The sequence below is a fragment of the Electrona antarctica genome (assembly GCF_951216825.1).
Source record: "Electrona antarctica genome assembly, chromosome: 2".
Classification (NCBI taxonomy): domain Eukaryota; kingdom Metazoa; phylum Chordata; class Actinopteri; order Myctophiformes; family Myctophidae; genus Electrona; species Electrona antarctica.
Window position 1 is genome coordinate 9,441,668 of NC_136807.1, and position 14,063 is coordinate 9,455,730.

Sequence of the window (14,063 nt, forward strand, 5' to 3'; positions counted from 1 at the left end):
TCATGTGGTTTTAAGGGGAAACCAACACAAAATATCTTATTTTCACTGTGCCCAAACATTAACCCATTTAGACGGTTAGACCTGATTAGACCCCCCCCCCCAGGAGCAAAGATTTGAGTTGAAAACGTTCGCACTGAAAGAATATATATTCAAAGGTTTGCGCCACATTTTCAGTATTTTTCAAAAATAGCAGATCTGCAAGCTCGTAGCACTAGGTGCCGCGCTATGAGCTTGTAGATCTGCTATTTTTCAATAGCTAAAGCATAACATAATGCTTAAAACACCAAAAGGGGTTCCCGCCCAGAATAAGGTGGTTTTAGACGGTCAGTTGTGTGGGTGAAGTGTTGCCTCTTTGACTAATCCATGTATCTTTTCTAGTCAAAGTAATGAAACATCTCATACTTGCTCATGTGACAAGTAAAAGGCCTGGAATGACCCACATAACAAGGCTTTTGTTAGAGACAGACACACTTTTCCTTTCCCTCAGGTGAGCTCATAACACAAACATAGACTGAGGTATACACCCAGTGCTTCTGATGCTATTGAACTTATTGAATCTATTGTCATTTTCCTCATCGTAATGCCTTAGTAAACACATCACACAGCTAGCTAATTACCTGGGACCAAACAGAGAATCTTTTGGAAGGAACGGGCAGGTGTGTTTGGAGATGTGTGTTGCGCTATCATAGCCGCTCATAATGCAGTTGACTGAGCACACAAACCATTTCATGCTAGTAGACAATGCCAGATTTGGCCCCAAGGCAGCGAGGCGCACATGCTATTTAGTGCGGCGCACAATGACTGGTGACCTTGAGGTCGACATTCAAACTCATTTTCTAAACAAACTCCCAACGTCTCAGGCATGGCTGCCTCTCACCCCTCACTGCTGAAACTTGACACAGGGCAAGCCCTCCACCAAGGTGATTGATTAGGCAATGAGAACCACACCAATGGCATAGTGCGTGTCCCTCTCTCTCTTTGTGTGTGTGCGTGTGTGTGTGTGCATTTGTGAATGCATTCGTGCGTGAGTCTGTCTGCAGTTGTGTGGGTGTGTGTATATGTGTGTGTGGAGGCAAGTGTTTTAATCTTTGCGATCATCTTTATCATGTATTAAATTGTACTTCCCACTACCAGTGGCTGTTAATGGACACTCAATATTCCATGGATAGATTATATATCGCCGTAGATTGACTGTCCACATTTTAAATGTATCCATTCTCTCACGGTGTATGTAGCTAGCTGACACTACAGTGCATACTGTATGTAGGCTATATATGTCCGCCACACATTTTATGTCTAGTGGGATACGGCCAGTATTTGTGCGTCGAGTAGTTTCAAATATCCAGTGGCTTACTTTTATTTCTACTCTACTACATCTCACAGGCACTTTGACTTCACTACATTTATTTGAAAACTTGAGTTAGGCCTACTAGTTACTTTGTAGATTTGGATTATTATTACAAAACATACATTAACCACTTCAGCCCCATTATATATATATTTCAGCCATTTGAAATTAGCTGATCTACAAGCTCACAATGCGTCGCACCGCAATGCATTGTGGACCTTGTAACAATTTTTGCTAGTCAAAAAAATAATGATACATTTGAAAACGTGAAATGGGACATTCTGCTAGATTTCAGTATTGATACTTTTACTTAAGTAAAGAATTTTTCCACCACTGCATATGACATCTGAAAAGGATGGTGATAGATGGTACAGTGTATTAGGCTAAATACAGTAAATGTTTCACCACTGATTATATATTCCTCATTTATTCACTGTAGATAAATATTGAAAGGTTGTTATACAGTAGATTGTTTGAGTGCAGACAGCGAGACCTGACCTTATATATTTGGCATTTTGAATATTAGTTCTACTACCTGACTGTACTCGACTCCTATCAAGCAGGAGACCTGGGTTTGAATCCAAATGCTAATGTCAACATTATATGAGTGATTGCCCAACACAATGTGCAACGTCATATTCCTACACTACTTTCATTACGTGAATTGATGTGTGGATTTACCTTACATAAATGTACCATACGTGGATGTATGGTGAGTGGATTTACGTTATGTGGCTTTACCGTACGTGGATTAATCTTATGTGGACCATTCCATGCGGATTGACCTAATATGGATTTACCTTTCCTTGCTGCACGAATACTATAACTGCATACCGGTATCTGTTATTGCTCTAGTGAACTGCACCTGATGTATTTTTGTCTCCACCAGGCCGAAGGCATGGGGAGAGAGTATGTTTTGCACTCCGTCCGTGTGTGTGTGTGTGTCCGTCCGTGTGTGTGTCCGTCCGTGTGTGTGTCCTTCCGTCCGTCCGTTACCAGCTAATCTCCGGCACCGTTAACCCGGTCGATGCCAAACTTTGCACACACACTCCCTGGATGCCAACGATGAACCTCTGCCCCGCATTTTCCAGAACGGCCTGTTATAGCGCCACCAGGAGGCCGACTTTTGTAAAACACATTTTTGGATATTACTCCTCCAGATTCTGTCCAAAAATCTCACAAATCGTTACACAGTATCTCTATGGTCATGTGCTCAAGTCGGATCTGTCCGATATTTCATATTCCATCCTAATTGGCTATAATTGGCTTTCACAGTTTGCAAGATTGCCCCGTTTTGAACAAAAGCCTCAAATCATGAACACAGCATGCAATTTACGTGAAATCTTTCACACATTTCTTACTAGGCTGAGGAATATATCCCACCCTTTTCACATTGGCCTGTTATAGCGCCACCAACAGGTTGATTTTTGCAAAACACATTTTTGGAACAAAATGCCTCAAATCATCCAATTGCCATCAAAGGCAAACATGTTTATATTACTCCTAAACATTTTGCCAAACATCTCACACAGTCCTATCCTCCTGGTGGAGACCTGTGCCCAGAAGGGCACTTTTTCTAGTTGCACCTGTGGCTACTGGTAACCTCACCTTATTGCTGCACAGTATGTACATTTCTGGATGGCACTTACGTCCGCCTTCTAATGAGAGCGCAAAATCTCTCTTGGAAGAGCCACCCATCGACTTCTCTAATATACGGCAACCTTCCCTGTGTTTCCTCGTCCGATCCAGAAGAACACAGTTTGCTGGCCATGAGCTGATCATGAGGTTATATCTTCCCTTCTTCTCTGGAATCCTGCCTCAAAGCAGCCCAGAGGTAGAAAACTGTCGTTCCCTGATGTCATCGCTATAGCTACACATGCATCAGTAAGCAGGAACTGGGGATGGCAATGACGGACTGGGAAGTCTGGCGTGGAATTGTGAAATCCATGATCTCGACCGCGGTCGAAAAATGTGGATGATGCCATTTCCTAACCTCATGTATATACCGGTATACATGTTTCTACCTGTACTGTATGTATGGCGTGTGCATGTTATACAGTATATCTTTCGATTATTTGACTTGTTTCTATCCTGTGTTTTTCTCCTTGATCTCTATCCTCCTCCATTGTCATGAAAACTACAAATGGAGGGTGCAGGGGAAAGCGATTTTCACCCGCACCCACTTCTAAAACCCATAAACCTGTGATGTGACCGTACATTTGATTCTGATTCTGATATAAACACTAGTGTATAGAGACTCTTTAGGTGTGTGCTATCACATTATGCATTACTCTGCACTATTCCTATATGGTGAGGAAGGGCTTTCCCATTGCTTGCACCGACATCAGACTAAAACAATAGTAAGTGGGACTCAACCAGCGGGCCAGCCAAACAGGTGTGTTGTGGAATAAGATGCAATAATAATTGGTGTGGCTTGCTCCCCTTCCCCTCCCGTCCCTATGGTAACTGCCCCACTGGGGATTACGGGGTACGGTGGTGACATACACACGCCACACACCCCTCACTAAATCCTCTGAGGGCCAATTACCTGCTGCTGCTGGAAGGCGGCAAGTTGGAGCAAGGCTGTGGTTGCTAGACTGCTTGTGTGCACCTCGGTCCCTCGGCGATTCCCTTATACCAATCCTTCATGAGAACAATTATGCTCAAATCTCCAAACTATACGCGTCTTGCGGGTTCCGTCTGTAGAGGTAAAACAGTGAAACGTAAAAGTCATACACTGTAAAAATGGAACGAACGTATTCCAGTGGCGTCATTCATGAGTGCATTGCAAACACCTCACTCGGTGGCTGCATGATGACGTGCAGACATTGTTCTCCGGTAACGGCAGACAGGGGAGCTAATTGGCGAGAGACTCCGTAGAAATCAGTGGTTGAGTGGCTGATCAGGGTAATGAGGGGCCTTTAAACATCGCACCTGTGCTATAAGTCCTCCAATTTCCTGTAAGACAATGTAAATCTATGTAATTATCCCAGAGTCACCTGAGCAGCAGGGCAGTGCATGAAGACAGCTGGATGAAACAACAGAAACTACCAAACAAACAGATGCTACTTTTTGCTATGGATGGGTGTTAATGATAAGGTGTGTCTACTAATGGACTGTCTATCGATGGTGACACTACATTCTGTCTATGGCAGTGGTTCTCAAACATGTTATTTTCAAGGAACCATGGGTTCGGGGACCTGTAAGGGTCCATTTTGAACCCGGAACTTATAGACCTGTAAGGGTCCATTTGGAACCCGGAACTTACAGACCTGTAAAAGTCCATTTGGAACCCGGAACTTACAGACCTGTAAGGGTCCATTTGGAACCCGCTCAAGGAGACAAGAGGGGGGCGCGCGCTGGCCTAGTTTTCCAGGCGTATGCCTTATATAGTCTGGCCTGACAGCGTGTCGCGTGTTCGAGTCACGTTCATGACGACCTTTGCTGCATGTCTGCCCCATCTCTCTCTCCCTCTTTCCTATCAATCTTCACTTGTGTCTATCAATAAAGGCAGAAAAGCCAAAAACAAATCTTCCGTCTCTGAACCCCACTTTGAGAACCAGTGGTCTCTCACAAAGCATGGAAGGAATCATCAATCAATGTTCAAGCATGTGATTATTCCATTTGACGTAGCTTGTAATTCGCTTGTCTGAATGATTGGGAAACAAACAGTAGAAAGTAGCATGGAAGCCATTGAAAACGGTACAGCCTTTTATATCTGTTACTATAGTATATCTGTTACTACTATTATGTTCCTGTATATTTAAGTGCATATATATACACAGAAGTTCAACACACATCATACTGTAGCATCGGACTATAGAATAATGTGTATGTCATGTTTTCATTACCGTTGATCGGAACTGGAACTGATAAATACCTGTGACATTTGTCATATGCCTGTGTGACATTGCCTATGTGACATTGCCTATGTGACATTGCCTATGTGCAATAACCTTTCCAGCTAAAGATAAGTCAGATGTTCACAAGCTGTTTTTGTTCAGTAGGAAAGGGGCTTACGTTGAACAATCATGTAAATGCTAGGATAGGATATCTCTGTATTCAGGCTAATATCAGGCTACATCTCTCGACAGGGGTTATACACGCATTGAGTGTTGGTGTAAAAGAGTTGTCGATGACCCATGTTTAGATCGGGGTCAGACGTGTTTGTTTAACCTGTGGCACTGCAGGTTGAGCTATTGCAAACAGGCTGACATTATATAGTCTAGACTCTACACATTGATAATGTGATGTACTGTAGCACACAATGATACTCAATGTTAATAACTGATCTTAAAACTGATTCACTGAACATGTACTGTATTTAGCTTACACAGCGGGCTAATGAGCGACTGTTTGAGCCAATTGCAATCGCAGCTGAAATTCAACATACTCCTCACCATTCTGTATGAAAATATTATGCTGGTAGTAGAGGCTAAACTTGTACCTACAGTATCAGTATCTGCCAAAGGTTTTAGAAAGATTTTTCTTACTTTACTATATTCAATGACGGTCACAATATCCTGCCTGAAAGAAGGCCTGAAGAAGGTCAGTACAGACCGAAAGCTTGCAAATAAATATATTGATTGTGCACAGATTTGAGTGTGCGGAGCTTCCCATAATTTTTTCTTCATTATCCTTACGTTTTTTCAGAAGATGAGCAGTGTTTTTTTTGTTGTTGTTTGGTCACACTATCCATAAAATACATAATCTACATAATAGCATTGTTTTCTTGTCCTAATCTGTTTGCTTTGTCTTGTTTCTTGTACAGCACTTTTTGTCAACCTTTGGCAGTTGTAATATGTGCTTTATAGTATACCGAAAAGTTTGAGTTGAGTTGAGTTGAGCACTAAAACATTGTATTCTCTTCTAGATTAGCAAAACAAATATTAGCTTAAAAAAAAGACATCTAATGTTTGGAAGCACAAGTTAAAGGGTGGGCCAACAATAAGGGCTATTACACACCCCTGTATCCAAGATACAGCTTATCAGTTATTGTAAACTAGTTTGTCATTTGCATACAACTACAACAAGGTAGGTATCCTGAGAAACAAATCTGAGAAGTTCCATTGTGTACTTCGTAATTATGGTGACAAAGATCCATCCAAAAATGAAAGACTTAATAACAATACAATTACATTTTTGTGGTTAATTATCCTGAAAATCGTGATTGTAATCCTAAACTACAATGTGTACACTATGGATTCAGTTAGGGCCTGTTCTACCGCTCTACAGAATTAGTCACCATGGATACGAAACACAGAGTAAGAGCAGTGACTATGCAGAACTGTGAAACATGAAAAGGGCAACGGCACATAGAGAACAATAATACAACAGTTGTAAAACCTCCCAAACAACAAGAAGCCATGGCATGGATCCAGGTGGCACTGAACTCTGCTGGGTGAGGTGACCTAATCTCATTTATATACTTCTTATCATCATCAGTATCACTACCACCACAATGGGGATGTGACAAAACCTTAGAGTATATATATTAATAGAGACGGCACCGGATTTCTCCTCCCATCCACTTGCATTAAGTTGCTCAAAAGCGCATGAGGCGATTTCACTCCTCCTTCCGGGTAGGAACAGAGTGCATTCTGGGATGGATTGGGCCAAATCGTGAACGCGCTCGCCGTTGACTGTCATTGCACACGTTCAGGTATGAAACAGCGTTCACGTGTCATTGCCCCATAACGTGAACGTGCGCAATGATAGTCAACGGACCAGCGCTGGCTCGAGCTGCAGTACCAAATTCGGCCACTATGTCCATTTCGCCTCAGGGTTTCCTCCGGGTGCCGTCTCGATTAATAGGACAAAACACACTAACTGCAAAAGCAACACCAAAGCCTACGGTCCTTTCACAGAGGCACCACCCAAGGGGCATCCTGACTGGATGCCTTCGGTTGCATGTGTTTGGTCCGACGTACTAACAGTCCTACAGTCATGAGTTCGACACCCTACCCAAAACCCAACCCTAAACCCAACCTCACAGGAAGCCATGGGTTAGTTTAACCTGGCCCCGGGTTAAGTTGTAACCTGCAACGCATGTCGGGAAACACAGGGTAGTTTTAACCCGCCACAGGTTAGTTTTAACCTGCCGTGCATGTTGGGAGCCACAGGAACGACGGTGTTGTCGAACTAATTATGCCTGTGGGACTGTAAGAAACGTATATGCACCCCACTGGCCTCAACCGAAGCACCACAGAGGGTGGTATGGACAGCCCAGAGCATCCGTTGACATGATCTTCCCTCCACACAGGAAATAATATACACCAGACGACAGGGACGTGCAGAGAGTGTTAGAGAGGCTGAAATCCCGTAAGAGGGCACTTTTGGACAAAAATAGCGAAAATAGCTGATCTACAAGCTCTCAACGCATCGAGAGCTTGTAGATCAGCTATTGTCGGGGCGCTACCCAGCACTCTTTAGCTAGTGGTGATGCGGTGTATACGACATGGATTTCTAAACAAATTAGTTCAACGCAAAATACTGTGTTCAAGTTCAGGAGACTTCGGGGAAAAAAGCAATTCTCCTGAATGCTGCCTTCCGGCATGGCATGGAAAGGAGAGGAGGGCATTTGCATTTCTTTCACCATAGTAGATGCTGCATTCGTGGTCTGGAAATGGCAGTTGTTTTACAGACGGGTAAAAGGGCAGGGGGTGAAGCCCCCTTTGATGTCTATGTGTGCACGTCCCTGCCAGACGATATGTGAGTAAAGCCTGTATAGGATTATCAAAGACCCCCAACTATGGACTGTTTCAGCTGCTACTGTCTGGCAGTAGTGGTTCTGCAGCCTCAAAGTCCAGACCACCTCTTTCCATCAGTCAACCAGGCTTATGAACAATAGACAATAACGGTCTGTTGTCTGTCTGCTTGCCACACACACACACTGTATATTGTATAGGCATGTAACATTTATTAAGGTGCTAAGTGCTGAAATGTTTTACCTGTGTGTGCGTGTGTGTATGTGTGTGTGTAGTTCCCCCCCCCCCCCCCCCACACACACACACACAATTGTTATTTTATTGCTAATTCTTCGCGATTATTTTTTCTGGTTGCCGCAATGTCAAGGAGCCGAAACCCAAGAAGTTCCACTTATGCTGGTACTGTACGATGCATGTAAGAAATAATCTGTCAGCATGTCAGACCACTTTTATCATTTATCATAATAATTACAAAAGTAATTCTAGGAGGGCCACTGCACTTGGGGGCCACTTGCGATTGTATGTGTTTGTGTACATTTGCTATTGCGTGCGTGCGTGCGTGCGTGCGTGCGTGCGTGCGTGCGTGCGTGCGTGCGTGCGTGCACACATGTGTGCGTGTTTGTTGTTGAGGGGGTGTGTGTCGCCTGTTGGGCTGCTGATGGCAGTCCTTGCGTCCTGCCTTGCGTGACAGGCCTGCCAGATAGCCATCAGTATCCAAATGAGTGCAGGTCAGGCCCCCGTGCTTCACTCTAAACCTCATTTGGTATGCAAATGAATATCCGAAACAAAGCAAACCATTCAGACTGGGGCGGGTTGACCATCCATTTCCTCTGAAGAGGCCTAGCTTCATTCAGGGACAGAAGATGTTTCCTCTGAAGAGGCCTAGCTTCATTCAGGGACAGAAGATGTTTCCTCTGAAGAGGCCTAGCTTCATTCAGGGACAGAAGATGTTGAGACTTTTATAATGCATAAAATTGCTTATACTGGTGGTCTCGTACATACCAAATGAACCAAATGAGTCAAATGACCATTGCGGTTTTTGACACATGTTTTGGTCCAATGAACCAATGAACCAATTTCATGGCATTTCTCATCGCCCCGTGACGAAATCTCACAGGTTTTTCGACTCACAGATCCTCTAGCGATCACCTCTTTGCTCTGCTGCCAACGCAGCAGCACCACAGCAGCAGCAGCAACCTGCGCCACGCCCCTGTGAAACAGGATCCGGCTCGGGCTTTGTGCTCATTGTTGAGAGACTAATCCAGACAATTACACCTCAAGACTGAGAGTGGCTTGCCTTGCCCAGCAGCTAGCCTCGCCCTGGACAGGGCCTGGGATTAGCCCCTCATGCCTCTGGGGCGGTGAGCCTCAAGCCTATACGTACCAGCCCCCGCCCCCCCCGTTGATTGACAGACCCCACTCACAGCTCCTGCTTTGGTCTGAGCCAGTGATGTTTTCGTCGACTAAAACTAAGACTAAATATATTGACAATTTCGTCAACAAATAAAAACTAGACTAAAATGTTAGGGACTAGTGGACAAGAGATCCAGTAGACTTGGTTGCATGCTGAAAATAGCCGTTCTACAAGCTCACAACGCGTCGCAGCGCGATTCGTTGTGAGCTTGTAGAACGGATATTTTCAAGTGTAAAATCAGTCATTACGACGGCATCAAGGCCCGCCAAAAAAACATTTTAGTCGACTAAATCAACTGTAGATTTAGTCGATCGCATGACATTTAGTCGGCTAAAAATACACTAATACATTCCAGGTGACTAAAATATGACAAAAACGAAATGAACTTTCAGTCCAAAGACTGACTAAACTAAAAGAGAAATTTGCTGCCAAAAACAACACTGATTGACAGACTCCACTCACTGCTCTGCTTTGGTCTGAGCCAGTGTGAGCAGACGTTTGGGTTTGGCCCGGGACAGTCCCGGGTTATCAAGCCGCTTATCCCCGAGATCCGACGAATATCTGTAAAACATTCAATATCCCCCGGTTTTGACCACAGTTAAGACCTGAGGACGATTCTACAAAATAAATCATGACGGTTTTCTGAAAAACCCTATGTTTCTATATGTCAGTCGTTCTCAAACATTATCATGTCAAGGACCCCCAAAAATATATGCAATTGGCCGCCGACCCCCATCTGAAAATATGTTGTTCCAGGGACCCCCCCAGAAGCAGATTTGACTTTAAAAAGTTTGCTCTGAAAGAATATATATATATATATTCAAAGATTTGCACCACATTTTCACGATTTTTCAAAAATAGCAGATCTGCCACTCATCCTAATGACAACCCCAGGTGAAAAAAATACATTGTAGCAGACCTACAAGATCAAGATACAAGGGTCCTTGAAAGCGTTTCTGAAAATATGGTCACCCTAGTCTGAGCTCTCTCTCTCCCGCCCATGGCCTCAAACCGCCAGCGTGTGTCTCTGCTTTGCTCACCTGCACTTTGTTCACCTGTCATTCGCTCTAGAAACGCAGCAGGGTTATCGTTGGCCTCAAATGGGCGTGTGAACACAAAGAGAGGGAGAAACAAAGAGAGAGAGAGTGAGAGAGAGAGAAAGAAAGAGTGGGCCTGGAGAACAGGAAAAGGGCAAAGGGCAGGTACTTCAGGTTACGGCCGTGTCATACGCCAAAAGTAGGCCAGGGTTCATGTATGTCATAAAATGTGTGTACATGTCTTCAGGGGGTGGGGGAGGAGGTGAGGGGCTTCTCGACCATAATAGTTTGACAGTTTCTTGATACTTAACTTTTCTCAGCGCGAGCACCTCTCCTCGTCCCCATCCCTCAGAGAGGATGGTGGCCGAGGATGACGGCGCTTGCCGTCAACTGCTGTGAGTGTTGGAACATAGGAGGCCGTTCCCACAGAAGCTGGAGCTGACATCATAAACGAAAAAACACAGACACACACACACACACACACACACACACAACAACAAGGTACCTGGGGCGGATGAGAGGAAGGGAAGGTGGGGGCAGGCGAACCGGTGAGATGGGAGTCGGGGGGGGGGGGATGGGGGTGGGCGGCCTAGGGGTGTTTCGTCTCGACTGCGATTGGCTAAGCGTGTCGCGGTGGACACACCTGTGGGTGCCAGAGGCTAAGGAGATTGGCTGCGACCTGAAATTTACACCTGCGGGGGGAGGGGGGAGGGCTACATGTAAACCAAGCCCTTTACAAGTTCTGTCTCTCTTCTTGAGGAGCTTAACCAACGAACATCGGCGACAAGAGCACCCGGAAAGAAGACGCAGAAGAAGAAGAAGAAGAAGAAGAGGGAAAAAAAAAAACTACTTTAAAAGAGGCGCCGGCCGGGAGAGACTTCACGAGCTTCAACGCCGGTTGGGTTTTGTTTCCGCGACAGGCCGGTCTTCTCCGTCCCATGGATGGATCTGACCTCCCAGCGAGCTGACCCGACACTTTATCTACCCGAAAAAGGACAGCGTCTTTTTCTTTTCACCCCCGAAGCCTACAAAAGTTGACCGTCCTTCAGCGAGAAGGAGGAAAGAGGAAGACTAAGCCAGAAAGGCGTCAGCGCCAGCGCACAATGATGTCTCTTGTCTTGGGTTTCTGGCTCAATGACCACACCTGGGGACAGACAGGGTAAAAACTCACAAACGTGATACTTTCTTTGTCTGCTTTTACATAATTTTGGTTGAAACACTTGCCATTTGTCGTTGACATAGTTAGAGCTTTACGGACATTTTGTTTTATATTGACTTACAGTAGGCACTGATCAGGAAATGCGTGGCAAACCAATTAGGTCATTGCGTGAAGCCTTCGGCATTTGTACGCCGATATAGGAGGGTCGAGTTAGTTTCGATGGGAAGCAAAAGCTTAATCTGTATCAAATTCCAGCTCCATTTAAACAGAGAAAGGAGAGGAAACAATAGAAGCCAACGCTCATTCCTAAACTGGATAGACCAGTTGGGGCAGGTAAAGGCAAGCTGCCAGACTTGTCAAAGGATATGAAAACGGTGGCAGATCCCTTCTATTGGAAGACTGCAATGTTATTTACAATAGGACATTTGAGCAAATGGTACAAACAATTTTTACAAATTGGAGAACTGATAACAGGTTATTTGTTGTTTCTTTGTAGGGAAAACGTATTGTGAAATTCGATGTTTAGTTGTAAAGGATTCTTGCCGCAGCGAGCGATAATTCATATGAGAAACTGCGTCGACAACTTTTCTCTAACACCTGTTGACTGACAAGCCTTTGTGGTCTTTTGCTAAGATAAGATATTGTCTGTTGAAGAGGAGGCTAAAATACCAAGGCTGGACATGTTCTTGCTTGTCTTTTGGCTTGTGTAGCTAGAGATTTGAGAGAATAATCCCTGTTTTTTTGCCTTTGATCTGAGAAAAGGAAAGCTAGTAGTACAGCGTGCAGAACATAAAATGTCTGCTCATCCATTTTATTTGCCTCCGTGGTTTCTGTAGCCGTTTGATAGAGAGAGAATTTAGTCGACTTCCTCCGAGCAGAGAAATTCAGAGAAAACCGCAAGTTAACCTTTTCTTGGTTGATTTAAGCCGGTGTTCTTTAGTGGCTCTGCATTATGAGGTTCGGAAAGGCATTGGTAAAATGGAGGGAAAATGTCGACCGCGTACTGTACAGCAGTGAACGCAGAGCGAGGTGGAAGGTTGTGATTGGTGGAAAGGGAGACATTTGTTCAATTCTTTCATATTATTTGAATAGCTGCGAGTCACATGAGTTCTAATAGCTATGCCAGTGTGTGACAACAGGGTGGAAACAGGAGTAGGATTTCAGCCAAAAGTGAGATGAAATGCGATGATAGGGACATCAAACAAAATGGAGGACCTGCTTCTGAATGGTTGCTTTTATAATGTTTGTTCACAGCTAGCCATTTGAGGCAGAAGAGCAACTGCCTTGTAATAAAAAAGGAACTGTTGCTCTTATCACCACACAGGTTGAGAGGTCAAGTTAAAGCAGCATTTGACGTCACGTTAGTGGATTGACTTAATGACAGCTTTACATACATAGGCCATGTGTCATGGTCAATTTAAACAGTTACAACTATGCTGTGTATGATGTATTTCCCCCCCCCCCCAAGAACGGAGCAATGATAATTAGGTGATGTACTGTCTAATAACTGACATTCAAAGTAATAACTTAATAATAACTAATAGTTGCAACTTTATGGCAGCAGTCATATTTAATGAAACATAAGTTACAGGACAGGAGCTACACTTGGGAATTCTTCACCGAGCATTAAAAGCATTAGAGAATTAGAAAAGGACGAGTACATCCCTTTTTGATTATCAAATTTCTTGCAAATTTCACCCATTCATTTAAATATTCAAAACAGAAAAGGAAACTGGCTGCAAGGGAGGAGCTGATGATACAATGGCTCTGAAAGAGACATATTTACATATTTGCAATACTGAACCAAGTAGCAGTAGCTTTTAGACCTGTACGTGGTTCTCAAAGTGGGGTTTGGGGAACCCCAGGGGTCATTGAGGGGGTCCCAGGGGGTTCACAGCTAATTCTGTTCACACAGCATCAACTACTTTCACATTACAACATATAATAGACTATTTAAAAAAATAGGCGATCTGCAAGATTACAGGAGCTTGTAGATCTGCTATTTAAATTTGTATTTATTCAATCTTTTTAAGTGAAAGATTTAGTATATTTTTTTGAAACATTCTAACAACACAAATCTTCCACGGGGGTCCTTGGTACAACATATTTTCATATGGGGTTTATAAACTAAAATATATTTAACATGAGACACTGAGAAGATGTAAAGAGGAGTATAGAACATAAAAGGAAAAAAAAACAGGGACGCAGCTACACATCATGGTAACTAGGCGACTCCCCAGTAGGAGGAAGGCCCAATCAGGTGTCGTTGAGATAAGGTACGGACTTAAATAAGGTTTTGGGTTTCCCCAACCATTGTTTTCTCACAAAGACGCCAACTATTGATTAAGGACCAGGCTGGTTTACCTATCAGGTTGTTCATTTCACAGTGGAGTCACAT

The 14,063-nt window shown here is 43.9% G+C and overlaps 1 protein-coding gene and 1 long non-coding RNA gene across 4 annotated transcripts in view; one reads left to right on the forward strand and one right to left on the reverse strand.

The window, feature by feature from the left end:
- The window catches only part of LOC306938451, a 55,944-nt gene that overhangs the window by 12,127 nt on the left and 29,754 nt on the right, over positions 1–14,063 (reverse strand). The window lies entirely within an intron of this gene.
- Positions 11,284–14,063, forward strand: part of ttll10 (tubulin tyrosine ligase-like family, member 10) — a 38,095-nt gene continuing 35,315 nt past the window's right edge. For all 3 annotated transcript variants that reach the window (XM_079522594.1, XM_079522595.1, XM_079522597.1), the window contains exon 1: positions 11,284–11,665. The gene's annotated coding sequence lies outside the window, so the exon portion shown is untranslated. The remainder of the gene's footprint in view (positions 11,666–14,063) is intronic.